Here is a 27206-nt window from a genome sequence, read left to right as displayed (position 1 = left end):
AATTTGTCCTAAACTGTTGCCATTAGGTCCTGCATTCATTCCAATGGGAAAGCAAAGTGGAGATATTGAATCTATACGAAAAGGTAGGCCTTCCTGAGGCTGTTTTTATTCGAGCATCATCAGTCGATATATAATTAAATATTTTGTTAGAGTAAAAAATGTGATTTTTTCCCCCTGAGACAATATAGAAATACCAACCAGGTTATGTTGTATGTGCCTATTCCAATTGTTTGATACTGCGTAACTCTAGGACGGTGTGGAGGTCTCTGAGGAAGGATCTGTGGCTCCGTGAGGAAGGGTCAGTCCAATATTAGCCAAGAATGGAGTACTGAACACCTACTTTTGTCATCTTGAATGTAAATTAACTGGAGAGGCTTCCTTAGAACATTATCACTACTTTTTAAAAATTAAAAATTTTTATGACACTTTTAAAATGACTCAGAACCTCTGACACATGTTGGTCTCTATAAATACCTCTGAAACTAAATTTTTCTAATATCCAACCACATGCCATTTAATTTAAGAGGAAAAAAAATATTTGAGTGCCTACCAAGATCACATATGTTTGGAGCTGAGAATAAAACACTGAACAAAACAGACACAATTTTGTCCTCATTGGGATCTTGAATTATCAGGAAGTTAATAATTTTGATAATAATAATCTAAATGAACAATTGTATTGTGCTTTGCAGTGTAGTTTTAAACATTATGCCTTCTTTGAATTCCTTGGAAAGGCCCAATTTCTTCATGATGTATTTTTTCCAACACATTGTGACCTTTGGTTTACTAATAATTTTTTTTAGGAATTTTGCATCTCTATTTCACAAGGGTAAGGACTTTTAATCATCTCTTATTCAAAAAAAATCCTTATTTGGTTTTAGCCTCATGACAATATTAGCCTCATTAACTTATTTGGGAAGTGTTACTTGTCCTATTCTCTGGAGGGATTTCTATGGCTTTGGAATTATTTATTTCTTGAAGATGTGTTATAACTTGCCTTCGAACCTTTCTAAATCTGTTTTATTTGTCTTTTTTTTTCTATTTTGGTTTTCATTTTGGCTTTTTTAACAGGAAGGGGGCTAGATTTTTCAATACTGATCCAATTTCTTTAGATATTATGGGTCTCTTAAGACTTTCTGGGTTTTATTTCTATTTCATTTGGTTTTGCTAAGTAATTTTTTGTGTGTGAAATTTTCCATTACAAGTAAGTATTTTTATACAGGAGTATTCATTCTCCACTGTATTATAATTTTATTTTGTATCTGTAGATATGTCCCTTTCTCTCCCATTTCCTGGGTAAATTTCACCAGAGTATGTACAGAATATATCCTTTGCCTAAATTAGCTTTTTTTCTCACAATGTGAATCAATCTGGTCAATTTTGGCTTTATACAAAAAGGCATAAAACTGCCCCCAAAATGATGGGCCTTTCATGGGTAAACTATTCTTTTAAGATTAAACTTCTCAGCTATTAAGGTGTATCTGTAATTATTCTGTGTTGAGACTTAGACAGAGCAGCCATTCTTTCATTTTTATGAAATAAATATCCAATATTGGCCTCGTGGCCAAGAATAGCATGAAATTTCCTTTTTAGAGTCTTTCTTCTTGAATCTTTACTCAAAAACCCTAAATTTCTCTTTAAGGTATTCCTTTGAGCTCTTTCTAGGGTCTCTACGTATCTTTTAGATTTGAGACACCAAACTTAATATTAGATTCTAGAACTATCTGCTCCATGGTATATAAATTTAAAAAATTAAGCGTCTGAGCAAACGGCCTCAATGCCCCTAAGACTTGAGAAGAAAACTATGCCTCCCAGGCCCTTAGCTCTGTGTCTCCTTCCTCTCTTCATTTCTGGGGATGCCACACCTCAGCAGGCGTTAGATGAAGACACTTTGTTCCTAGGACTGGCGGTTCTGATAAGGATGATAAGAACTAATTATATCTTAGTTACCTACATACCCCTTCTTCGGGGGCAACGAAGGAACACGTTGTTTTCTGCACACGGAAGTCTAAATACCCGTTGAATGAATGAACTCATGACAAACAAGCAAAAGTCGGCATTGAGTCCTTGGAATCACAAGGTCTGAGATAAGTTTCCTCTACGCTTCAGAAAAAAAAAAAAAAGATATTTATTTGCTTTTCAGTTTTTACTTCTGCTTCAGGAAAGTAAATTATAATGATCTTACTCATTCCCAGATAAGGGATGGCATTTTCTTTTTCTTTCAAGGATAATTAACTAAAAAAAAAAAAAAATTTCACAGAGTAACCTAAAATATTAGGCTGTTTGTTTTTTAAATTATAAAGTGTGACAATGCAAATCAACAGTAAAAATGAAGAACGGGTACATGTCGCAACACGATGCACCTTGAACTCATTACGTAAGTGAAATGTAAGGAACCCAGAAGAGCAAATCAGACACGGAAGTGGCTTGGTGGCTGCCAACGCTGACGAGGAGAAAATGTCACCAATGGGTATGAGACTTCTTCAGGGGGTAATAGAAGGCTCTACAACTGGATTGTGGCAATGGCTGTGCAATTCTGTGAATCTTCTACAAAGCATTTTTTCGTATACTTTTAAGTGGGTGAACGGCACGGAATGTAAATCATATTGCAATGAAGCTGTTTTTGAAAAGTAAAGATTTAGGGACTTGTTCAAAAATACATGACCAGCCGGTGAAGCCACAACTGGCATCCTCATCTTCCCAATGAGTACAAATCTTTTCTCTCCCTGTGCTGTTGCCTTGTATGTTTTTAGTGCCCTTATTTTCTGATAATCTTCCTTTTTTTTTTTTTTGTCACTTGTGTATTTATATTTAGTTCTCTTTCTTTGTTTTGTTCTCACTTCTTAATTCCTCAAAATCTCCCATGCTGTCTCCGTCCACTGGCCTACATTTTAATGATCACAGTTCAGCTTTATTTTTTATTTGGTTACACCTCCCTGCGACTTCTGACACTATTGATTCATTTCTGTCTACGAAAAGGACATACGGGACTAAGCACCTGGAACCTGGTGGAGAAGACTTTGGAGAAGAGGAAGGCGTTAGCAGGATGTGAGCAGCAAGTGGGAAACCACTGAACGAAAGAATGATTCTACTGCTGGAATCTTATTACATTCATAGACACAAGAGACCTGCGAGGCTTGTTTGACTTGGTACTCTTACCCGGGAGATTGACTTACAGCTGGTGTGTGAGAAATGCCATTTTCCAGATGACTTCCTCTCCTGTTACAAAGTCTGGCTATGGCTCCTTGCAAAGTGCTGGATCTTCTCCATGTGCCAGTGTGTGAGACACTTATCTTATCTTTCCCTCTGTACTGGCTTTTTCCACTCATCTTTTTTTTAAGAGTCCTACCGTAGGAAGATTAATTCTCCTCCTTTGAGTTCCATTCCTTTTTCGATATTTGTGCAGACACTGTGATCTACCCACGTGGGATATAGGAAGGCATAAGGTAAATAGTAGTTCAAACTACACAAGAAAGTAATAAGATAATATCTTTTCTCTCTCTCCAGTATTATGACTGGATTACCTTAATCAAATTTAAGAAATAAAAAGGGACATCTTGTCCACCGTGGCCAGTCACTAGGAGTGTGATTCAATGTTATTAGCAAGTGACTCTTTTTTCCTCTTTTCCAAATGAAGATGTCCAGTGTAAATTATCACTGGTTTAAGCTGCAAATTACCTTTTTTTTTTTTCATCACCCAAAATATTCTCTGGTGGCTTTGAGCAACTTTTCTATAATTACTTTCCATAGTTATTTCTTACTTTCCATTTGTCCCAAATTATTTGGGTAAGTTGTGAAATTTGGGGGGAGAAAACATGTTAATACTGGCAAGTCCACATTGTTCAACCTAACATAGAGTTGTAAATATATAGTAGGACTTGCTTAAATCCCCTGGGGCTGATGGGGAGGCACCAGGGGAAGGAAATGTTAAATTGTGGGGAGTAAAGGGGAAATGAGAGAAGAAAGAAAACTGGTCTGGATACAGACAGAACTAAAACCCAAAGTGGAAAGTTTATGCACCACTGTTGTACTTCACATGGTTAAAAAGGAAGGATTACGGGTAGGGGACGATGTCAGTTGCTTACCCAATAGCCATTCTCTCCCTTTTTCCTTGCTAACAAAACCTGTTTGTATTTGGGCTGGGAACGTGCCCGGCTCCAAGGATTGGATTATGGTCAGTCTAATTAATCATGACTTTAATATTTCCTGTTGATTCTTCCCTATTTGGAGCAATGGCATGTCACAGTGATGCTTAGAACTTCAGCAGCCATCTTGCCACCTGATTCAAAAGAGGAAGACAAAAATAAATGTGCTGGCCCAAAGAAAAGTGCAGAGACAGTGGGTCCTTGATGGTATCACAGAGCTGATGAACTAGATGTATTGCCTCTTCCATTCCTTTTGTAATGTAAGGGAATAAAACATCTCAAATGCTCAGTCTATTCAATGGCAGACCTAGCATCCTCACTGGAAGTGTCAAAGCACGTTCATTCCATCAAGAACATATAGGATGTGACGTAAGCATCACAAGCACAAAGGAGCCTTTGATGAGGCTTAGGTAATACAAGCCTTTCCTGAAGCCCAACTGCCCTATGTGAGTGGGAAAGGGAGCTTCTTCTCTCTGACGGGCCCCCTGGATGGCAGAGGTGAAAGGCATGGTGAAGGGTAAGCAACCATCCTTTTCTTAAGGGTAAGAACCGTCCTTAAGGAAACAGCGGATGATGATTAAGCTTGAAGAGCTTTTCCTCAAGAAGACAAGCTGTTGCTTTAGATGATCTCCTCTGATAATCTTTTTTTTTTAATTTATATTTCTGGTTATTGCTACACACAGCACAGAAGACAACCTAAGTGCCTAGGAGGAGAGGGTAGGTTCCATATTTCCCAGTGGCAGAGAGCGCGGGAGCCATAGGTGTTACCAGCACACGTCTTGTTCCTTCTGCGCATCTCCCAGTCACACCGTTAGCTGTATCCTTTTATCCAATAATGAAAGTAAATGGTATGAAAATGGGCCAACACGCCATATACAGTTTTTATGCATTTGTCTTATTGGGATAAACTTGAACGGAACCTAGAAGGACCAACTGGAATTTTCTGGATGAGGAGAGGATATTTGCCAGCAGGTAGAACTGGGTGTATGAAGATTCCTAGGCAGTAGAGATGCAAGCAGTCAACTGTGGCAGGCATGAGGGTCCCTGTGAAGGAGGAGCAGCAGGTGGGAGGGAAGGGAGGGACTTTGTCCTAAAAACTTGAACCCCAAAGGAGGTAGCCAGATCTTGGGGGGGTTTAGACAAGAAAGTAAAAGATAGTCTGGCAGCGTAGGACAGGATGAATTGGAATGAAAGGAATCTGGGGTAAGAAGAAAACAATTACAACAAAAAAAGACGACCGCGGCAATGGGTAGGAATCAAGAAATACCAAGAGGCAGACAGAAGGATTTAGCAAACAATTCAATGTAAGAGTAACAGCACCAGGGAGAGTGGGAGGACAACTCACTTTCTATAATCAACTGGGATGGACAGTTATGACATCCTTTATAATATATAATAAAATGGAGTTGGGTTTTGCATAGAGGGAAAGAAAGAGATAATAAATATACTTTTTATAGTGTCAGGTTTGAGGCACTCATGGTTCATTCTAGTAAAGGTTTCCAACAGATCAGGGATTCTCAGGCTTTCAGGTTCCACACACCAGCTAGATTTTCTTTTTTTTTTTTTTTCTTTTTTTTTTCCAGCTAGATTTTCAAATAAATATGAGGAACCAGCTTAACACTGCCAGTTCTTTCTTTTGCTAAGTCAGAATGTGTTTTCTTAAATAAATAAAAAAAAAAGATCATCGACTTACAAGGACATTCCATTCTTATAAAAGGATGTTTCAACACCAAACGTTAAGGCGTGAATCTTAATATAAAAGACGTTTCATTGAATTAACTTACCTTCAATTTAAAACTCAGTGGAAGTCCTTATTCTTTTTTACAGTTCTTCTTATACCAATGTAATCCTCATCACTGATTTACACAAATGGCATTTGAAACCACTGATATGGATTACTACACAGAGAGATTTGGAGCCCAATAGAGAAACTTCAGCTAAATATCTGGAATCATCAACATATTCTTTGAAGTAGAGAAATAGATGGCCAAAAGTACTCTTTATTTGGCACCTTCCATGTGCTAAGCCCTATGATGAAGGCTTTACGTCTATCTCATTTCAAAATCTCAACGATCCGGGAGGTAAGAGAGGACGGCTCATTTTTACAGCTGAGGACATTGAGCCTGGAGGTATTAAGTGACCTGAGATCAGAAAGCAGGAAAAGGCAGAGCTAATATTCAAGATTTCTCTAACTCAAAGCTCTGCGCTGGTAAGTGTGATGTTACACTGCCATCCTGGAAAAAAGCACACAGAAGAAGAAAGAGCATCAAAGATGGAACTTAGGAATAGTGACCCATTAAATGCTTCAGAACAACAACAAAAGCCTCCAGGAGGAGAATAAACAAGGTCGTGTAAACTGAAGGAGAGAAGAATTTCCAGAAGAAATGTTATCGTCAAAAGTGAAGGGTATTAAGAGGTACAAAACTTCCAGTTGTAAAATAAGTAAGTCACGGGCACCTGGGTGGCTGAGCAGGGTAAGCAGCTGCCTTCAGCTCAGGTCAGGATCCCAGGACCTTGGGATGTGAGCCCTGCATCAGGCTCCCTGCTCGGTGGGGAGTCTGCTTCCCCTTCTACCCCTCCACCTGCTCATGCTCTCTTGCGTGCACTCTGTCTCTCAAATTAATAAAACCTTTAAAATAAATAAATAAATAAATAAAAAGTAAGTCTCTAAAGTGAAAAGTACAGCATAGGGAACACAGTCAATAACACTGCAATGACTTTTTCTGGTGACAGATGGTAACTAACGGTGAACATTTTGCTATGGATGTAATTGTTGGGTCACAGCGTTGTACACCTGGAAATAATACAATATTGTCTATCAACGGTACCCGAATTTCATAAACATTCTAAATGTCACAGAGAATGCAAAAATAAACACATACAAAAAAATTATATTCATACAAATCCAGGGGGAAAAACACTATACATGGCATCTACTTCTCAGGAAAGTCCACGAATAATATTCCTTAGTCCTGTGGATCCTTTGCGTGTGCTCAGCAGTTTCTCAGTAGGATCGTGAGCTTACCCTAGAACCTGTGCGTCTAACCCCTTCTGCAAGCCTAAAACCCACCTGCAGGGCTTACACCTGAATCATCTGAGGTTGGAGTAGTGATCATTTGAAACCCTGACCCTAATACTAAAACAAATCTTTCAAGATCAAATCAGATCATATTCAAATGTACACAATGATAACTGTGGTGCAGTCTGTCTGCCTAGAAACAGATTTTTGACGGTAATTTATAATTTAGGAACTCTGGATATAGAGCGGTACGTTGGCCACAACCCTATAGCATATGTTTTACAATTTCAAGTATAAAAGATCTAACTGGCACAAGGATTTCAAATGCAATTTCAAATCTTTGGGATCACCAAAGATCCCAAGTGCCTTGATACCATGATTTGAAGAACTGAGCCAATGCTTTGTATAAGATTAAGACAAGCACTCTATTAAAGGTCCTAACACAGATTTTCAATCATGAATCCCCCATCCCTATGTGCCAGTCACCAATGTTTACCTGTTATCTCCAAATTCTTCCTTTTTTGCTTGCTTGGTGAGAATGGATCTGGGCCCCTCAACCTTCTTCCACTGTGAGCCACACAATGTCAAACTCTGTGGGTAGAGGATGCTGGAGAGACAGGGCAGGAGTAAGGCCCTTGCTTGCCAGTTCCCGACTCCTGCTGTGTGCGTAGCTTCTCCAGAGTCAGCCCCCTGAGGTACAAGGAAGGCAGTGGTACCGTGCCCATCACCACCTTCTCAGATTTGTGACATTGCTTGACATGAGACGCCTCTTTAACTTTTCCTGGAGCACCGAGGGCACAATTCTCGCCAATTCCTGAGGGCAGATTTCCAGTAAATCCCCCCAGGGTCCCATCGCCGTGACTTCTCTGACATCCAATAGGAGCTATGCCTTTTCCCATAGGGTTCAGATCTCAGCTGTGGAGGAGGAGAAGGGCAGTGGGATCTATTCCGTGGACTCTATCTCAGCCCTGGTGTCTGCTACACTGCGTTCATTAACGTTCTCTTTACTTCTTACTAGCAAATCACTCATTGCTCCAATGTCCTGTGGTCGTTAATAATTCTTTATATGGAACTTTCCTTGTTAGGGTTGCTATAAAATAGCTCTCCCTTGATTTGACCCAGACTAGTAATTTTTTTTTACATTTACCTTTATCGATATAATGAAACTAATAAATTAAACAGATAACAGTAGCTCACTATACATGTCGGAGGCGATAACATCACATCTTTTAAAGAAATAAAAGGTTCACCTTATATGTTCCGCACTAACTCTTAACTTTGCGAGTTCACTGTGTTTCCCAAGACGGAGCCAGACATCGTTTCTGGTGGGTTTTCCTTAACTTTTACATTTGCCTCAGTGTGAAAGGCAGAAGAAGAAATACAACTGAAAAACCCTGGAAAGACAGTTGGGAATGAATGAATCATGTTGCCACAGGCCTGTGTATCTCATCTAGTTTAAATTCTCACAGTGACTCAAAGAAGTGCTATTATTTTTATTTTTTCTTGGGGAAATCGAGACCTAGAGAGGTTAAATCACTCACCAATGATCGCGCACCTAGTGAACTGAGGAGATGGGATCTACAGCCTGGTGTGCCTGATTCCAGGCTCCTTGCATTCCACCTGGGAGGGCCTTGCAAACTGGATTTTTACTTTTGTATCCCTGGATCCCCTCTCTCTGCTGCAGACACAGGAGGCTGCTTGTTTGCATAGAATTGTTTGGATTTTCATCGTCTTTGCCCTTAGAACAGCTGCTACTTCTCTGTGCATGTCTCAATTTAAATAGAAGAAGAAAAGGAAAGGAAGGAAGGGAGGGAGGGAAAGAGAGAAAGAGAAAGAAAGACTTAATATTCAATTACCATTGGGATCAGCTTTTTAAAAAAAAAAAGTTTTCTTTTTTTTTTTTTAAGATTTTATTTATTTATTCCTGAGAGACCCAGAGAGAGAGAGAAAGAGAGAGAGAGAGAGGCAGAGACACAGGCAGAGGGAGAAGCAGGTTCCATGCAGGGAGCCAGACGTGGGACTTGATCTCAGGACCCTGGGGTCACCGCCTGATCTGAAGGCAGATGCTCAACTGCTGAGCTCCGCAGGCATCCCCCCTCCCCCCAAAAAAAAAGCTTTAATGTGCATTTCTCCTCAAAAACAAATATTTTCTGCAATATACAGCAAGGAGCAAAATTGTACCCTGTCTTTTCTTTTTTCAATCGAAGCAGGTTATTTAGGCTAGAATCATACAATGAAAGTTCAGCCCTAGGAGTACTGGTTGATATTATATTAAATAGCAACCAGCAACTTTTTCAAATGCTGAAAGAAAAAAAAAAAACAAACCTGTCAACCCTAAATTCTATACCTGGTGAAAAAAATCCTTCAGATAAGAAGGCAAATAAAAACATTCTTAGATGACAGAAAACTCAGGGAATCTGCACCTGTAAGGGCAGCAGAGCCCCGTGGAGAACGCCTACGGAGAATCCTCCAAGCAAAAAGCAAGTCACTTCAGAAAGGAAGAAATAATGCAATTGGTTAAAAATAAATAAAGAGGGAGGGTGTAAACACGACAGATAAGACTTCTGAGTGCTCCATCACGTTTGATCCCATCAGAAGTCCGAGGGGCTGCGCCACGACCCATAGGTACCAAACCCAAAGGAGGGGCGTGGAGGGTGCTTTAGGGAAGGCACCTCCTGACCCAAACAGGGGGTCAGCTTTTCCCCACCAACTGGACCAGTCGATCCCTCCCAGCTACCCCTGCCTCTGGACACTGGCCCTCACATAAGCACAACCACCTTGCCTAGGAGGCTATGACCGCCCTCCCCCTACCCCCCGGCTAAGGAAGACCCCCAGCCCAGCAGGAGCCAGTCCCATTGGATGGGAGACACTTCCCAGTACAATCTGTCCTCCACAGTTTTCTGTGGGTTCAAACAAAATAGTCTACAGCTCAGTCCACCACCCTCTAAATCAGCATCTTTGTCTTTTTTTTTCCTGTTTTATACTGTTTTTCCTCAATTCTCTTCACCTGAAAATGCTTTTATTATAAGCCACACCCTGCTTCCAAAAACTCAAGCTAAAACACTTGGGATCATGTCCTACAACCTTGTCTGCGACACTAGCCTTGGGGAACTTGGTAGATGGCCATCAGATATGAAGCTTGAAAGCAAATTGTTAAACTGAAATCTGTAGGTAACACAAACACTGTTGTAACTGGATAAATTTCATATTATTTAAGTTAGGAAACCAGAGTTTATGGTAAATGTAATAAAGCACTAATGATTCAAAAGACTCAGGGATTTTCCTATTTTTGCTTTGATGATGTCTTTCCAAAATCTTCATTACTTTAATGGCAGGAAACATTCAGTCACACAAAGAGCTTCACTTTTAAATTAGTTGGTTTGTACGCCAAGAAAATTGCAGTTACAGTTACCTACAATGGAAAGAAATGGCTTTTGAGATAATTTTCACATGAAATTTATTCTGCTCATTATTAATCATTATTCAGGTGATTTTCTCAAAAGTCCAATTTAAAAAAAACATTGCAGAACAAAGTGACAAATTAGTATTTTACTGCAGAGGGAAATATTTCTAGAAATGATAAATGATATGATGGATTCCAAAAGCATTAGATGGAGGAAAAAACAAAAATAAAAACACTGCAGAGAATTCAAAATCTTAATTAGTAAACATAATAGTAGGAAAGCTGGTGGGTTTAACTCTTCTTCAGGTGAAACACAGAGCAAGTGTATTATTTTTTAACTCTGGTTCTAAAGTCTAAGAGACTTTAAGACTAGAAATTTATAATCTAGCTGACCAAAATAATTACAGAAAAAAGTGCCCCATCACTATTAAGACAATGTTATTAAAATTCATTATTCATCTTCCATAAATCTAGTATTATCAAATTTCATTTTCCATTAAAGGGAGTTTCCAATATTTTGACCATCTATGGGATTAGCACTTAAATTAGTATGAAATCTTATCACAGTTTTGGTACAGAACATGACGGTATCCTATGTATTGAAATACTGATTTCTTTTCAAGTTCTTTAGCCTATTTTCCAAGGCCCTTCTAAACTTTGGCCCTAACATATAAGCTCATCTCTGACAATCCCTACATGAGCCCCATAGATCAGTGAAACTGGGCAATTCACTCTTCTCCAACAAATTTCTTATTTCTCTGCATTTATTTCTTTACTACAACAGAATAATTTCATCATCAGGCTCTGAAAGACACTGCTTAGGTTCAAGTTCCTCAGCATTATTTTGAAGCAAACTCCAGCTATCAGTATCAATTTATCCATAAATTCTTCATTATATATATCTATAGGTATGAGAGCCTTTTTTTTCAAACACAAACATTATGTCATTTTTTATCACATCTAAAATATTAACAATAATTCCTTAATATAAGCAATGCTCAAGTGTCCCTAATTCCCATACATTTTAAAGTGTTTAGTTTGAATCAAGATTCAAATAAGAACCACTCATTGCCCTTGACTCTGCGTTTCTTATATCTTTCAAGAATTTTCCAAACCCACTCTCCCCTTTTGGTATTTATTTGTTTAAAGAAATCAGATCATTTGCACTCTGGATTTTTATGCCTGCTTCCTCGTGGTATCTTTTAACATGATCTTGTGTGCCCCGTATTTCCTGTAGGCTATAGTTAAGTCTTTGGGCCCGATCTGTTTGGAGGTAAAATTTTTGGCAACTATACTTTATAGGTGGTGGTATATACTTCTACCAAGAAATATATAATGTCTGGCCATTTCTCTTTTTGTGGCAGTAACAGTTATTTATACATGATCATTTCCTAGATTAATTATGTCACTATTGGTTCACAAAATGGTAATACTCACATCCTAATATTCCTTCTTCACTTATTTGCCATAATACTTTAATAGAAAGAAACTTACCATCATTAATAATTTGACTATCCTGAGGTATAGTTCATATAGGGAAAGCAGAATAAAATGCTTGATTCTATTAATAGGGAAGATTTTTTTTTTTTTGAGAGAGAGAGAGAGAGAGAGAGGGCAAGAGCATGAGCAGGGGAAGGGGCAGAGGGAGAAGGAGAGAGAATCTTTAGCAGATTCCATGCCCAGTGCAGAGCCTAATAGGGGGCTCAATCCCATGCACCTGAGATCATGACCTGAGCTGAAATCAAGAGTTGGAAATTCAACCAGCTGAGCCACCCAGGCACCCCTCAATGGGAAAGAATTTTTGAAAACTATTTCTTAGTTAAGAGCTCTGTTAATGAATCATTAGTAATAAAGTGGTTTACTGTATCCAGTGTCACCTGCAAACTAGTCTGTTACTACTTGATATGAGCTTAATATGTGAACTTGTAATTTAGAAAACTCAATAGATTGGAATCTCCTACCTGACAAATATAAACAACCAGAGGCAAGGTGTTTACCTACTGATGAATGAATCCAATGACTGTACAATCTACTTGCACCCCAGAGTTTATCAGGTCAGAGGGTACATGAAAGATTCAGTACATCAGTTATGGATCATGCATAAAAGAGAGAACATATGAGGGTTTATATTATGTCCTATCCAACAAGACGCACTGGGAAGGGCAATAAGACTGACATCATACGGCCTACTAGTATCCTAGTAATGGAGGAGAGACTGAGTGATGAGCTAGAAGAAAATTCATCACTTACCACAAGAGAACTACAAGGGAGAAGTCCCCAAATATGTGATAGAGTCTCAGCCTCATGAGGGCAAAATTCACCTTTAAACACCTGCTGAGCCCAGTAAGTGCAAAGACCTATTAAGTCATTTTAAGTCTAATAAAAATTTCCTGCATATAATGCTTAAGTACAAAGGGAGTTTATTGGAAAACCTTAAGTATAATCTGAGGAAGAAAACCCCACAGCAAACTAGCTCTGCTAGTGCTTGGGTGTGGCTGAGGGTAAGAGCATATCTGCAGAACCAAAGGAGAACATCTGAGTCCAGCAAACAACAGACTCAATAGGGAAAAACTGAGAGATTTTTCCCCTAAGGTCAAGAACAAGACAAGGTCCACTCACTTTTATTCAACGTAGTACTGGAAGTCCTAGCCACAGCAATCAGACAAAAAAAAAAAAAAAAAAAAGCCAAGAAGGAAGGAAAAGAAATAAATAAAGTAAAGAAAGAAAGAAAGAAAAGGAAAAGGAAAGGAAAGGAATCCAAATTGATAAGGAGGAAGTAAAACTTCCAGCATCGGCAGATATCATGATACTATGTAGAGAACACTTGAAAGACTCCACTAAAAATCTACTGGAACTTATAAGTGAATTCAGTAAAGCCACAGGATACAAAATCAATGCACAGAAATCTGTTGCATTCCCACACACTAACAATGAAACAACAGAAAATGAAATTAAGAAAACAATCCCATCTACAATTGCACCAAAAACAGTAAGATATCCAGGAATACACTTACCCAAAGAGGTAAAAGACCTGCACTCTGAAAACTAGAAAACATCAATAAAAGAAACTAAACACAAGACAAAGAAATGGAAAGATATTCCATGCTCCTGGATTGGAAGAATAAATATTACAAAAATGTCTATACCACCCAAAAAGATCTGCACATTTAATGCAATCCCTATCAAAATACACTATTTTTCAAGGAGCTGGAACAAACAACCCTAAATTTTATATGGAACCACAAAAGACCCTGAATATCCAAAGCAATCTTGAAAAAGAAATACAGAACTAGAGGTAACACAGTTCCAGACTTCAAAGTATATTACAAAGCTACAATAATCAAAACACCATTATACTGGCATAAAAATAGACATAAAATCAATAGAACAGAATAGAAAACCCAGAAATAAACCCACGATTATATGGTTAATTAATCTTCAACAAAAGAGAAAAGATAGTCAATGGGAAAAAGATGGTCTCTTCAACACATGATGTTGGAAAACTGGACAGCAATGAGCAAATGACTAAAATTTACACCATACACAAAAATAAACTCAGAATGGATTAAAGACCTAAATGTGATACCTGAAACATAAAAATCTTAGAAAAGACCACAGGCAGTAATTTCTCTGACATGGGCCATAGCACTTTTCTAGGTATGTCTTCCGAGGCAAGGGAAATAAAAGCAAAAATAAACTGGGAAATAAATAAATTAGGACTACATCAAGACAAAAAAACTTCTTCACAAAGGAAACAATCAACAAAACTAAAAGGCAACCTATGGAATGGGAGAAGGTATCTGCAAATGACATATCAGATAATGAGTATCCAAAATTTATTAAGAATTTATCAAACTCAACACCCCCCCCCAAAAAAAAAGAAGAAATGGGCAAAAGACATGAATAGGCACTTTTCCAAAGAAGACATCCAGATGGCCAACAGACACATGAACAAATACTCAAAATGCAAATCATCAGGGAAATGGAAATCATAGCTACAAGCAGATATCACCTCACATCTGTCAAAATGGCTAAAATCAAAATCACATAAGCAGGTGGCTCAGTCAGTTAAGCAGCTGACTCTTGATTTTGGCACAGGTCATGATCTCAGGGTCCTGGGATTGAGCCCCAAGTGGGGCTCCACACTCGGTGGGGAGTCTCCTTGAGGATTTTTCCTCTCTCTCTCTTTTTGACCCTCCCCCACTAATGCACAAACACACACTCTAAATCAATCAATCTATCTATTATCTATCTATCTATCTATCTATCTATCTATCTATCTATCTATCTATCATCTATCTATCTTAAAATAAAAGCCATAAGAAACAACAACCGTTGGCAAGGATGTGGAGAAATATTAAACACTTGTGCACTGTTGGTGGGAATGCAAATTGGAGCGGCCACTGTAGAAAACAGTATGGAGGTTCCTCAAAAAGTTAATACTAGAAAAAAAGTTAATATAGTAATACTCCATAATCCAATAATTGCACTACTGGGAATTTACCTCAAAAACAGAAAAACACGAATTCAAAGGGATGCATGCACTCCTATGCTTCCTGCAGAATTATTTACAATGTCCAAGTTAATAATTAATTACAATTATTACAATGTCCAAGTTATGGAAGCAGCCCAAGTGTCCATCAGTAGATGAATGGATAAAGAAGATGCAATATATATATATATATATATATATATATCGGCCATAAAAAAACAATGAAATCTTGCCACTTGGAAAAACATGGATGGAACTTGAGAGTTTTATGCTAAGTGAAACAAATCACTCAGAGAAAAATATAAATACTATATGATTTCACTCATATGTGGAATTTAAGAAACAAAACAAATGAACAAAGGGAAAAAACAGAGAGAGAGAAACCAAGAAACAAACCCTTAATTGTTGAGAACAAACTGAAGATTACAAGAAGGGAGGTGGGTGGGTGGATGAGTGAAATAGGTGATGGAGATTAAAGAGCATACCTATTGTGAGGAGCACATGAGGAGAATTGTTGACTCGCTATACGACACCCCTGAAATGAATATAACACTGTATGTTAACTATACTGGAATGAAAATTTAAAAATTAATTTAAAAAAGTATAATCTGAGTAAAAGCTGAGCATTTAAACTATGGGTTGGATAGGAAACCGACTGGCCCTTAGGTGTGAGTGGACCCCCTGGCTGGAATGCGAGAGAATTTCTCACTCTACCTCTTGCTGCTCCTTACTGTTTCGTGTGTGTTTCTTTGTCCCCTATTTCTCATGGGATGGATGACAGATTCTCTCACTCCATCAGGTGCCAAGAGTTATAAACATTTAGGAACCGCGGCTCCTTCTCCCCGGAGAGATTACGCCATCCCTTTGTCCCAATTCCCCAAGTTCTAGGGATGGAATTACCAGCCAACTTGGCTAAGGGTTGAAGTCAACTTGTCCCTAGGCTCCTTCAGAGGCATTGTGCCAAATGGGGAGCGACACTGAACCCAGTGAGAGACCTGACGTCCCGCAGTTGCCCACCTGCAGTGTCCTAGCACAGGGCCTGTGGGTACCCGTTCTGCTCTTTCATACCTGAGGCACTACAGGTAGATCACTCCCACTCTCTCATACTGACCTTCCACACGTGTAACATGTGGACAACACTGTTCCTATTTCCCATACAAGGTTCCTGTGAAAAACAATAGGATGAAGATTCTGTGAGCTAAAAAAAAAAAAAAAAAAAATAGGATATCTACAAAAAGAAGGATCATGGTGATGATGATACAACCCCCTAACACCACAACAGAGTTCTCTTCCTCTGTGTCCTCAGGGGCCCTATAAACAGCCCCACACAGTAAACCCCAAGGGTTGTCTCCTGCCAAACACTCCCCTCACCCATAAATGTCTGTCTCCCCAGCCACATAGTTCATGCTATGAGGGTAAGGACCATAGGGAGGGCAAACTGGTGACCCCAAACGTGCTCTGTCTCAGACGCCCTCGACTGTCACACTTTCTCTAGAACACACAATGCAGCCACTCCTAATAGTGTTACGCGTCTCTTCAAACCTGTCTGCCCTCCGCAGTCATTTGAGTCTGTGACCCCCAATCAAGAAAAAGCACAGACTATAGAGAAGAAAAACTGCTAGAGTAAATGCTGGTGGCAATAATTTTTTTGTGTGTGATGTTCTCTGGTTCACAAAACAAAATTGGTAGTCCATCATGGTTGGGGATGTTTTTTCCTCTTTCATTTTTTTTTTAATTTTTAAAGATTTTATTTATTTATTTATTCCTGAGACACACACACACAGAGGCAGAGACCTAGGCAGAGGGAGAAGCAGGTTCCCTGCGGGGACCCCGATGTGGGACTCGATCCTGGAACCCCGGGGTCATGGCCTGGGCCCAAGGCAGATGCTCAACCGCTGAGCCCCCGGACGTCCCTTTCCTCTTTCATACTATTACATATTTGGTTGTTCACCAAGATGTTAACAGGGATTGTAGGCTCTTTACAAAGAAGGAAGATCTTTTTCCTACTGAAACGGTAGCATCTTTTCTTTTTTCCAAAAGTTCTACTGTTCTTTTGAGGACAAAAATGAAAAGTCATCCTTTGGGAAATGGATGAGCGAACTTGGCCAGGCAACTCGTGGTCTGTCCCTTGGCTCACGGCCGTCTTTGTATTGATCCCCCCGGTTCTCATCCTTCTCGGTCCCAGGCTATTTGAAAAGCCGCAGTTAAAACCCATCCTCTCTTTTGACCATCTTTCTGCCCAGTCACTTTATGCTTCAGCAAAGCTCTTGCTCCTTCCTTAATGCACCCCTGGGAGTGGAAGATCAGCTTCAGGAACGGTGCAGTGAATTTATGAGGGGCCAAGCCATTAACAAAACTTGCCCCAGATTCCTAGAACATATTACATTAGCATGGCTCCCCCAGCTTTTAACATATTCTGATGCATATTATTTAACAAATAGGTGTTGTACATTTATCCGATGCTTTTTCTGCATCTAAATTAACTTAATCATTTTATTTATTTATTTATTTATTTATTTATTTATTATTTATTTATTTATTGTCTATTAATACGGTGAATGCTCTTAACGTATTTTCTCGTGTGGAGACTGATGCATTCCTGGGATGCAGGTGAATTATTGTTTAAGGATCAAATATTTTGTTAGCTAATATTTAATTCAGAATACTGAAACATGCAACCATGAGTGAAACTGGCTTATCATTTTGTATCGCCTTTATCTGATTTTAGAATCAAGGTTGTACTAATCTCATTAGATAAGCTGATAGTGCTTCTTTTCTGGAAAAAAAAATGTGAGATTAGTGTTTCCATGAAAATATAGTAGAAATTCCATGTGAAACAGAAAAAGGGCTACAAAGTTTTGGTGGCAGGGAGGTCTTTTGTGACCATTTAATGTCTCTACCGCTTTTGACCTATTCAATTTTTCTACTTTGAGCACTTTCTATTTTTCCAAATAGTTTATGACTAAGATCTTGTAAGTTATCAAGTATATTCTGATACAGTTACTCATAATGCTTTTTATTTAAACTCTGTTATATCTGCAGCTATTTTTCTTTTCCATTGCATGTTTCTGTTTTCGTTTTCATTTTTCTTTCTCTTGCTTGGTTTTGCCAGAGCCCTTTAGTTTTGTTGACGTTTTTATTATTTGTAATTCTTTATCTTAAAAATTTACTTTTTATTGTTATCCATTCTTCTTCCTTGTTTCTTTCCATTGGTTTCTTTGGATTTGCTCTGCTACATTTTCAACTTCTTATTTTTTTTTTAATTTTTATTTATTTATGATAGTCACAGAGAGAGAGAGAGAGAGAGAGAGAGAGAGAGGCAAAGACATAGGCAGAGGGAGAAGCAGGCTCCATGCACCGGGAGCCCGACGTGGGATTCGATCCCCGGTCTCCAGGATTGCGCCCTGGGCCAAAGGCAGGCGCTAAACCACTGCGCCACCCAGGGATCCCCATTTTCAACTTCTTCAACTGAATGTTTAGCTTATTCATTTTCAAACTTGCTGTGTCCTGGCAAATTCATTGGAAACCACACATTTCCACCCAAGGACTACCTTAGCCTTGTCTTACAGTGACTTATGAGGTTTTACCATTGAGTCCCGAACTTCATAACTCCCATCAGGGCCCTCTTTTAACTCAGGATTATTTATTAATATAAAATATGACATTACATTTAGGATTATGTAAACTATCCTTTTCTTTTTAAAAATTTCTAGCATTAGCTGGTTATGGTCAGACGGTGTAGCCTACACAATACTGATACTTTGGAATTTAAGATGGCCTTTATCGTCTAGTACATTTTCCATGTACATCCAGGGGTATCTACGTATAAAATAGTTCAAGCTTCTTTGTTCCATGACTCAGTTCTCTTATGTCTCTATTAATGTTTGTCTACTTACCAATTTCTAAGGAAAGTACGTTAAAATCTCTTGCAACATACATTGATACCTCTATTTCTACCATGACACCACTGACACTGTGCATACTTTGAGGCTATACTGGTGAAGCTATGTATCCAGGCCTGATCATACCTCCTTGCTCTATGACTTCACCAGTATGTGTCACCATCACCCTTTCTCCACACAAAACATCTTTTGCTTTAATGTATCAAATACTAAGATGTGAATTTGTTGTTACTTTATTTATTTAAATTCAATTAATTAACATGTAGTGTATTATTAGCTTCAGAGGCAGAGGTCAGTGATCCATCAGTGTTACATCACATGCAGTGCTCATGACATCATATGCCCTCATTCATGTTCATCCCCCAGTCACCCCGTACCCCCAGTTAAGATGTTAATATTAAGACTCAGTTATTAAGATGGCCACTCTCTGGTTCATAATGGCCAATAGGAGTTTGCATGCTTTTATTTTCAGATTTCCAGTGTCTTTTTGCCTGAACAGAATCTAAATAGTGCACTGTCGATGTTTAGGGTTTCATTTTTTTTAAATATCATCTAAGCTATCATCTTTTAATTCATGAGATGACCAATTTACATCTATTAAAATTATTATTATATTAAGATTTTTTCATATTTTCCAATCAGTGTACTTCCCCCCATGTATCTTTTTTCCTCCTTTCATATTTTCCATTAATTAGATCAAGTTTTCCTCTTTGATATCTATAGACAGCCTTGATGCTGAGAATTCTAATGTCAGTCTGATTTCTATTCAAGTTGATCTGCTCTTTCTCTGTGGCCTATTAGAATCTTCTCTTTGTATTAAGGGAGTTAACTTTTCATACCATGTGTCTAAACAAAGGTTTTTCTATAGCCATTCTGTATGGGAATCTCTGGGCCCTTTTCATCTGAAATCTTACATCTTTATTTAATTCTGAGATACTTATCATAATTATTTTGCCCTCTCTGTTCTTTCTGCCCCTGCTGAGATATCCCATTATCCAGATTTGGAGATGTCTCCTACTATTCTCTATATTCCTTCCTTCATTATTTATTCTCCTTCTGAAATATTTCCAATCTTCATGCCCACAGTCTCTAGCTCTTGTTATCCTGCTATTTATTCCATCTAATGGGTTCTTTATATCAACTCTTTCTCATTTCTAATATTCCTACTTGGTTCTTTGGGTTTTGTTATCATGAATTTGTGTTACTAACACACTCCTCTGGTAGGTTGAGTGTTGGCTTTCCTAGAGAGGTCCACATCCCCATCCCTGGAACCTGTGAATATGTTCCCTTACTTGGTATATTCATTTCCTGAGGCTGCCTTAACAAAGTACCACAACCAGGGCGAGGGGGAGGCTTAAAATAACAAAAAAAGTATTTTCCCACAATTCTGGAAGCTAGATATCTAAAGTCAAGGTGCTGTCAGGGCCATGCTCTCACTGCAGGCTCTAAGAGAAAATCTGTCCCAAATCTTTCTCTTAGTTTCTGCGGCTGCCTGTAATCCTTGAAACTCTTTGGCTTCAAGACACATCACCCCCATATACCTATGTGATCAATTTTTACCTGTGTGTCTGCTTCTGTATTAAAATTTCCCTCTTCCTATAAGGACATCGGTCACTGGATAGGGCTGACTCTAACCCAGCGTGGCTTCATCTTAACTTGACCATATCTGAAGAGATCCTATTTTCAAATAAAGTCACACCTGCAGATCCTGGGGGTTAGGATCTGAACATATTTTTTGGAGGAAACTATTCAACCCAGAACACATGGCAAAAGGAACTTCTGAATATGTGGTTAACTTAAATATCTTGACATGGAGATATTACATTATCTTAGATTATCCAGGTGGGCCTAGGGTCTTATCTTATCTTATCTCTCTGAAGATCTTTAGTGTGCTTCGTTTAAATTCTTGACTTATTTGTCCTCATACTTCTACTGTGTGTGGTGTATAATGTTTCACTATCTATCATACATGAACTCTTTGGGAACCTATTTTTTTTTTCTGTGAGCTTGTATACTCCTGTGGCTCTCAGCTAGTCTTTATGGTAATGTGAACTGGAGGACAGGAGCCTAGTCCCCAGTCTGCATCACTCTAGGGCACTTTAAAAAAAGAGCAGGGGGGTTAACCCACAGGTAGAGCCTGGACACCACAGACTCACTGTAGATCTATAAGAAAATTCCTCTGTTCAGGGACTGGCCTGACTCTTACAATGAAGTGACACTGGGGAGAAGTCCTGAGGTTTTGCTCTTTGTTTTTTGGGTTTTGTTGGTTTTTGTTTTTGTTTTTTAGGATTTTATTCATTTATTCAGACACAAAGAGACAGAGGCAGAGACATAGCAGAGGGAGAAGCAGGCTCCCCGTGGGAAGCCCGATGGGACACTCGATCCCAAGACCCCGGGGTCACAACCTAAGCCAAAGGAAGATGCTCAACCACAGACCCCTCCAGGTGCCCCAGGTCCTGAGGTTTGAAAGGGGAAGAGGTAGGGGAATAAAACCATATAGGTGTGGTCATTCCACACCTGCCTGAATCATTTCTTTGTACCAGGAACTGATAGGAACTGATAAGGGACCTTGCCTACTAGCCACTCCAGGGGGAGCTGTGCTGTTGATAAAGACTTTGGGTGGCTATGGGGCAGGTAAGGAATGTCCAGAGGCCATGTGAGTAGGAGGCAAAGCACAACTGAAGTGCTCTCCCCAAGTCTAACTGCCTATTGTTGTCTGGTCACCCTGAGCCTAAGCCTTTGGTATCCATGTTGGTTTTTCTCAATTTTTTTTTTAAAATTCCTTACATACAAGCTTCTTCTTACTTCTATAGATTCTTCAAAGTGGACACTGAAATGAGGAACCACTAACACATGTGAGTTTTCTATTTTGACAGCACAGCTTTCTTTTCTATGTTCTACAAAACTGGACTGAAAAACAATGCTAATCACCTCTCTGTAAATATGAGGGCAATGGTTAAAGTGGAAGCATGAAACAATATTGGAAGATCCGGGGTCATATATGAATGCAAAAGCTCTTCACTTAGAAATCAGCATGACCCAGGTAATTTATTATGCACAGTTGGGCAGATGTCCTCATTTTGGATCCACTCTCATATGAAAAAAGTTTTCTTATGTGATAAAGAATGTTGTTTTCATGGACTCACACTGTTGGTTCTCTTACATTATATCTTTATAAGGAGATATCTCGTGAACCAATTTCTTCCAGAGGTACAGAGCCAAACTCTAGCCCACTCAGCTCCTACACTTGCACATGTTACTTGAAGATGCCTTTTTCTTTTGACTCTCGTGTTTGTATTATGTGAGTACCACTATATCCAAGTCACTTTTAGGGACTCAACCTACCCATAAAGGAGCAGTAAAAATGAAAAATTCCTCTTAAAAGAATAGTTCTTAAAGGAAAAGCAATTTGAATTGATGTATACCTAGCCTTTCTTCAGACAATCTGACATAGGGAACGATTCTGATACTATTAAAGGGAAATTGTTAGAAATCTTTTTTTTCCTTTAAATTACATATAGTTTGGTAGAGTATTTATTACTCCATCGCTACAAAATTAAGAAGAATAATTGTACATACATGTGTCCACAGGCCAAAATAATGAGACTCCCAAGAATGAATAAAAGATAATGATCCAAAAAATACACATTCATGAATTAGAACTATTAGAACCAAGGATCCAAAATTTAAAAAGAGGCATAATAGTCTCAGAGATAAAGGAGAGGGGCCCTTGGGTAGCTCAGTCGGTTGAGCTGCTGCCTTCAGCTCAGGTCATGATCCTGGGGTCCTGGCATCGAGTCTCCCATCAGGCTCCCTGCTCTGAGGGGAACCTGCTTTTCCCTCTCCCTCTGCCTACTGCTCTCTCTCTCTCTGACAAATAAATAAAACATTAAAAAAAAGATAAAAGGAAAAATTATATTACATACAAATCATCTAAGATTTCCTTCCTGTGCTCCTTTATCAAACGTAACTTGTACTAGCATTTGTTGTACACATGTTGGCTCAATATTCTTTTTTAAATGTTTTTTGAAGTATGATTGACATATAAGAAACTGTGTATCTTTGATGTATACAATTTGATAAGTTTGGGGATAAGTATATACCTATCCCTAAAGCCAACATCACAATTCCATAAATATATCTACCACTGTCAAAAGTTTCCTCCCACTTTCTTTATCTTTGCATGTATAATAATACATAAGATCTACCATTCTTAGAAAACTTTTAAGTACACCATACAGTATTGCTACAAAGCTACAATAATTGAAAGAGCGTGGTCCTGACATAAAAACAGACATATAAACCGATGGAACAGAATGGAGACTCCAGAAATAAACCCGCTCATATATGGTCAACTGATCTTCAACAGAGATGCCAAGAATACACACTAGGGAATGAATAGTCTTTTCAAGAAATGGTGTTAGAAAAACTGGATATCCACATGCAAAAGAATTTAATTGGACCATTATCTTATATACCACACACAAAAATCAATTCCAGGCACCTGGGTGGCTCAGTGGTTGAGCGTCTGCCTTCAGCTCAGGGTGTGATCCTGGGTCCTGAGAGCAAGTCCTGCATTGGCCTCCCCACAGGGAGCCTGCTTCTTCCTCTGTCTGTGTCTCTGCCTCTCTTTCATTAATAAATAAATAAAATCTTTTTTTAAAAAATCAACTCTAAATGGGTAAAGACTTAAACAAAAGACCTGAAAATGTAAAACTCCGAGAAGAAAACAGAGAAAAGGTTTCTTGATTTTGGCCTTGGCAACAATTTCTTGGATGTAACACCAAAAGTATAGGCAGCAAAAGCAAAAATAGATGAATGAAATTACATGTAACTAAAAAGCTTTTGCACAGCAAAGGAAACAGTCAATAAAGTCCTAAGACAACCTATGGAATGGGAAAAATATTTGCAAACTATATATCTGATAAAGGGTTAATAACCAAATTATATAATGTCCTCCTACAACTCAATAACAAAAAACAACTCAATTTAAAAATGGGCAAAGGATCTGAACAGAAATTTCTCCAAGGAAGACATACCAATGGCCAACAGGTGTATGAAAAGGTGCAGAACATCACTCCCATCAGGGAAGTACAAATCAAAACTACAATGAGAAATCAGCTCAGTATTCTTATTAACGCATTGTAAAGGAGAGCTATAGTGTTACCACCTGAGCATATGATAACCAGATTCCATTCTCCCTTGAAAGCCAACGCCGTAAAATCTGCTTTGAGTTGGGGTCAAAGATTTGTTCTCTGGTGCATTTTTACATGTTTGTGAGTTCAGTGGTCTTCAACAAGTATTTTATATTCATGTGAATATAGCATATGTTATATTATTATGCTATATATATTTATACACATACATAGATATTCAGTTGTTTTGAGAAGAGGATCTTTATATTTTCTCTGTTAATATGAGTCATCCTCAGGTTTTAATATTGCTACGGAGAAAAGAAATGACTAAGACTCAGAGAATCTTATTTTTCTTGAATAAAAGTCATAAAATAGGTCACAATGTTTGGAAACAACTTGTAGAATACGTGAAAAAATATAAGCATGATGAATTGTGAGAAAACAAAATTTCATCTGTGTTATGGTGAGTAAACTGGGTTAAAGTAGAAAGTTACATTCACTATTCTAAAGAGACCACAAACATTTATTTATTTATTTATTTATTTATTTATTTATTTATTATTTATTTATTATTTATTTACTTTTTAAAAGATTTTATTTACTTATTCATGAGAGACACACAGAGAGAGGCAGAGACACAGGCAGAGGGAGAAGCAGGCTCCATGCAGGAAGCCCGACGCGGGACTCCATCCCAGGACTCCAGGATCACACCCTGGGCCAAAGGCAGGTGCTAAACCGTTGAGCCACCCAGGGATCCCCCACAAACATTATTTAAAAAGTAGTCTTGTTTTAGATAAAAATGCCATGTTAAAGTTAAATTATTAAAAAGATTTGATGATCATTTAGACCCAGTCTTGTGAGTTAATATATATGTACTTTAAAAAGCATGATAGGAAAAGAAAAAAACTGAGGAAAATAAGATTATTTTTAAAATTAGATTAAGAAAAATTAAAGTAGCTGAATATAATGATTTTCGAGCTGTGTTCCTTCTGGTTTTCTTGAAAATTGTGCCCTCTAAGTGCTGGGAAATCTCAGAAAAAGCCTAAATCAGTGGTTGAGTAATTGGTTTGGACGATAGAAGCACATTTGCAAAACTTGAGAACAAATCCTCTATTGCTTTAAACGAAGCTCCCAGGAATTTACTTCTTTAACTTCTCTCCCCATTCTTCCATTGGAGGCTGTGCAAACGCAGGAGAACCACTTAAGGGAGGAAATATCGCAGTTTTCTGATATAAGAATTTGAGGCAAACCTCTTTGAGGTGCAAGCGGGGCTGCCATGGGCGGTGGACCAGTCGTGCCCTGCCTGTGCCAGGTGCCTGGCCAGGAGGAGGGGGCCAGGCCCTGACTGACCAGCTAGGATCAACTGCAAAGATCAGCGGACTTCAGTCTGGAAGAAACCGTGTCTTTCTGTAACAGGCACAAAGGATACATATGGGCGGGTGAAGCCTGGCCACAATGTCGGCGAAATTTAGAAATCATTGTCTTCTTCTTCTTCGTCTTCGTCTTCGTCTTCGTCTTCTTCTTCCTTCTTCTTCTTCATCTTCTTCTTCTTCTTCTTCTTCTTCTTCTTCTTCTTCTTCTTCTTCTTCTTCGTCTTCGTCTTCGTCTTCGTCTTCGTCTTCGTCTTCGTCTTCTTCTCTTCCTCCTCCTCCTCCTCCTCCACTTCCTCCTCCTCCTCCTTCTTCTTTTTCTCCTCCTCCTCCTCCTCTTTCTCCTTCTCCTCCCTCCTACCTCCTCCAAAATCCTTTTTTAAATTTTTAATATTTTATTTCAAAATCTCTTTTAAGTGCTGTTCCCGATGACTGTTGTCAGAGGAAGATGGAGGAAGGAGAAGAAAGTAAAGGTCTAAAAGCTCTACCCCTTGATTAAAACGACAGGTGTCAATGATCATTTTTTATTTTTTCCTGATCTCTCCAGAAGAGGAGAGTGATCTTTCCAATCCCTTTGTGATGAAAAGCACTTGCTTATGTTTAAAGAAATATTTCTGGTGTTCAGGGTGAGCAACACATTATTCATGGAATCTTAGCTTGGGGCATGTCTACTTTCATTTTTAGTTCCTAAATATTAGGATTTCAGAAGGAAATCATTTAAAAATACTATTTATGGTAGTTTTTAAACTACTTTCAGTTTTTTATTCTTTATATTCATTCTCTGTGATCATGTTAAAATAGCTTGTAAAAATCAGCAGCTTTTGAGGGACCATAAAAACTTAGCTGCAAAAGGTTACAGGATTAAAAAAAAAAGACCTTAAAAGAGGCATTTATTAATAATAAAAAAGAGGCATCTATTACTATTTTTTTCCCTCATTCAATTTTTCAACCTTAAAACAACTTATTTTACCAGCAAAATGGGCTTATTCTGGAATAGCAGAGGGATTGCAATTTGGGACTAGCATACCATAGCAAAAGCCATTGGCATGTCTGGGGAATGTAGAGGAGAGTGGGTGTTCTGAAAGGACTGTTAGGAGCAAAAAGTCCATTGGAGCAAACCGAGAGCTGGAAGTGTAGTGGTTTCCCATTGGCTGGGCTGTGGCTAGATTAGAAGGAAAAATCTTCCTTCTTCCCGCCAAGATCCGTCTCTTCGGTTGGACCTGCAATTGGTGACAGGTGGTGATATGGGAGCGCTCCCTTCTGGCCTTCTGACTCCACTTTATTTATTTATTTATTTATTTATTTATTTATTTATTTATTTATTTTTCTCATTCTATTTTATTTTATTTTTATTTTTTTTATTGGAGTTCAGTTTGCCCACATATAGCTTAACACCCAGTACTCATCCCATCAAGTGCCCCCCTCAGTGCCCGTCACCCCATCACCCCTTAAATGAGGTTTCTTTTCTTTAGTTTCACATGTTGCTATCTGTTATTCATGTGGCTGTTTCTCACTGTCACTTCTTGATTTTTCTTTTCTAGAGCTTGTGAAAAGTATTCCCTTTGGAAGAAGCAAGGTGGAGCAATAGTTAACTAGTCTAACTAGTGTATTTCTTTATCAGACGTCAATATTTTAACAATTAAGCAATTTTTATATAAATTGGTGTTGCCATTATTGTTATGCTCGGAGTGATTATTCATGTTTAGCAACCTACGAATTGCCCTGAAGTTAGTTGTCTTT

The 27206-nt window shown here is 38.5% G+C and overlaps 1 long non-coding RNA gene across 1 annotated transcript; it reads right to left on the bottom strand.

The window, feature by feature from the left end:
- Positions 1 to 10440: 10440 nt before the first annotated feature.
- Positions 10441 to 16225, bottom strand: LOC119864781. The gene is made up of 3 exons (XR_005368353.1): positions 16171 to 16225; positions 15545 to 15594; positions 10441 to 10576 (listed from the first exon to the last, which is right to left on the bottom strand). It is a non-coding gene; the product is annotated as an uncharacterized LOC119864781 (long non-coding RNA).
- Between the last annotated feature and the right edge of the window lie 10981 nt (positions 16226 to 27206).

The sequence above is a fragment of the Canis lupus genome, chromosome 13 (genome assembly GCF_011100685.1).
Source record: "Canis lupus familiaris isolate Mischka breed German Shepherd chromosome 13, alternate assembly UU_Cfam_GSD_1.0, whole genome shotgun sequence".
Classification (NCBI taxonomy): Eukaryota; Metazoa; Chordata; class Mammalia; order Carnivora; family Canidae; genus Canis; species Canis lupus.
This window is presented reverse-complemented; position numbering and strand designations above follow the sequence as displayed.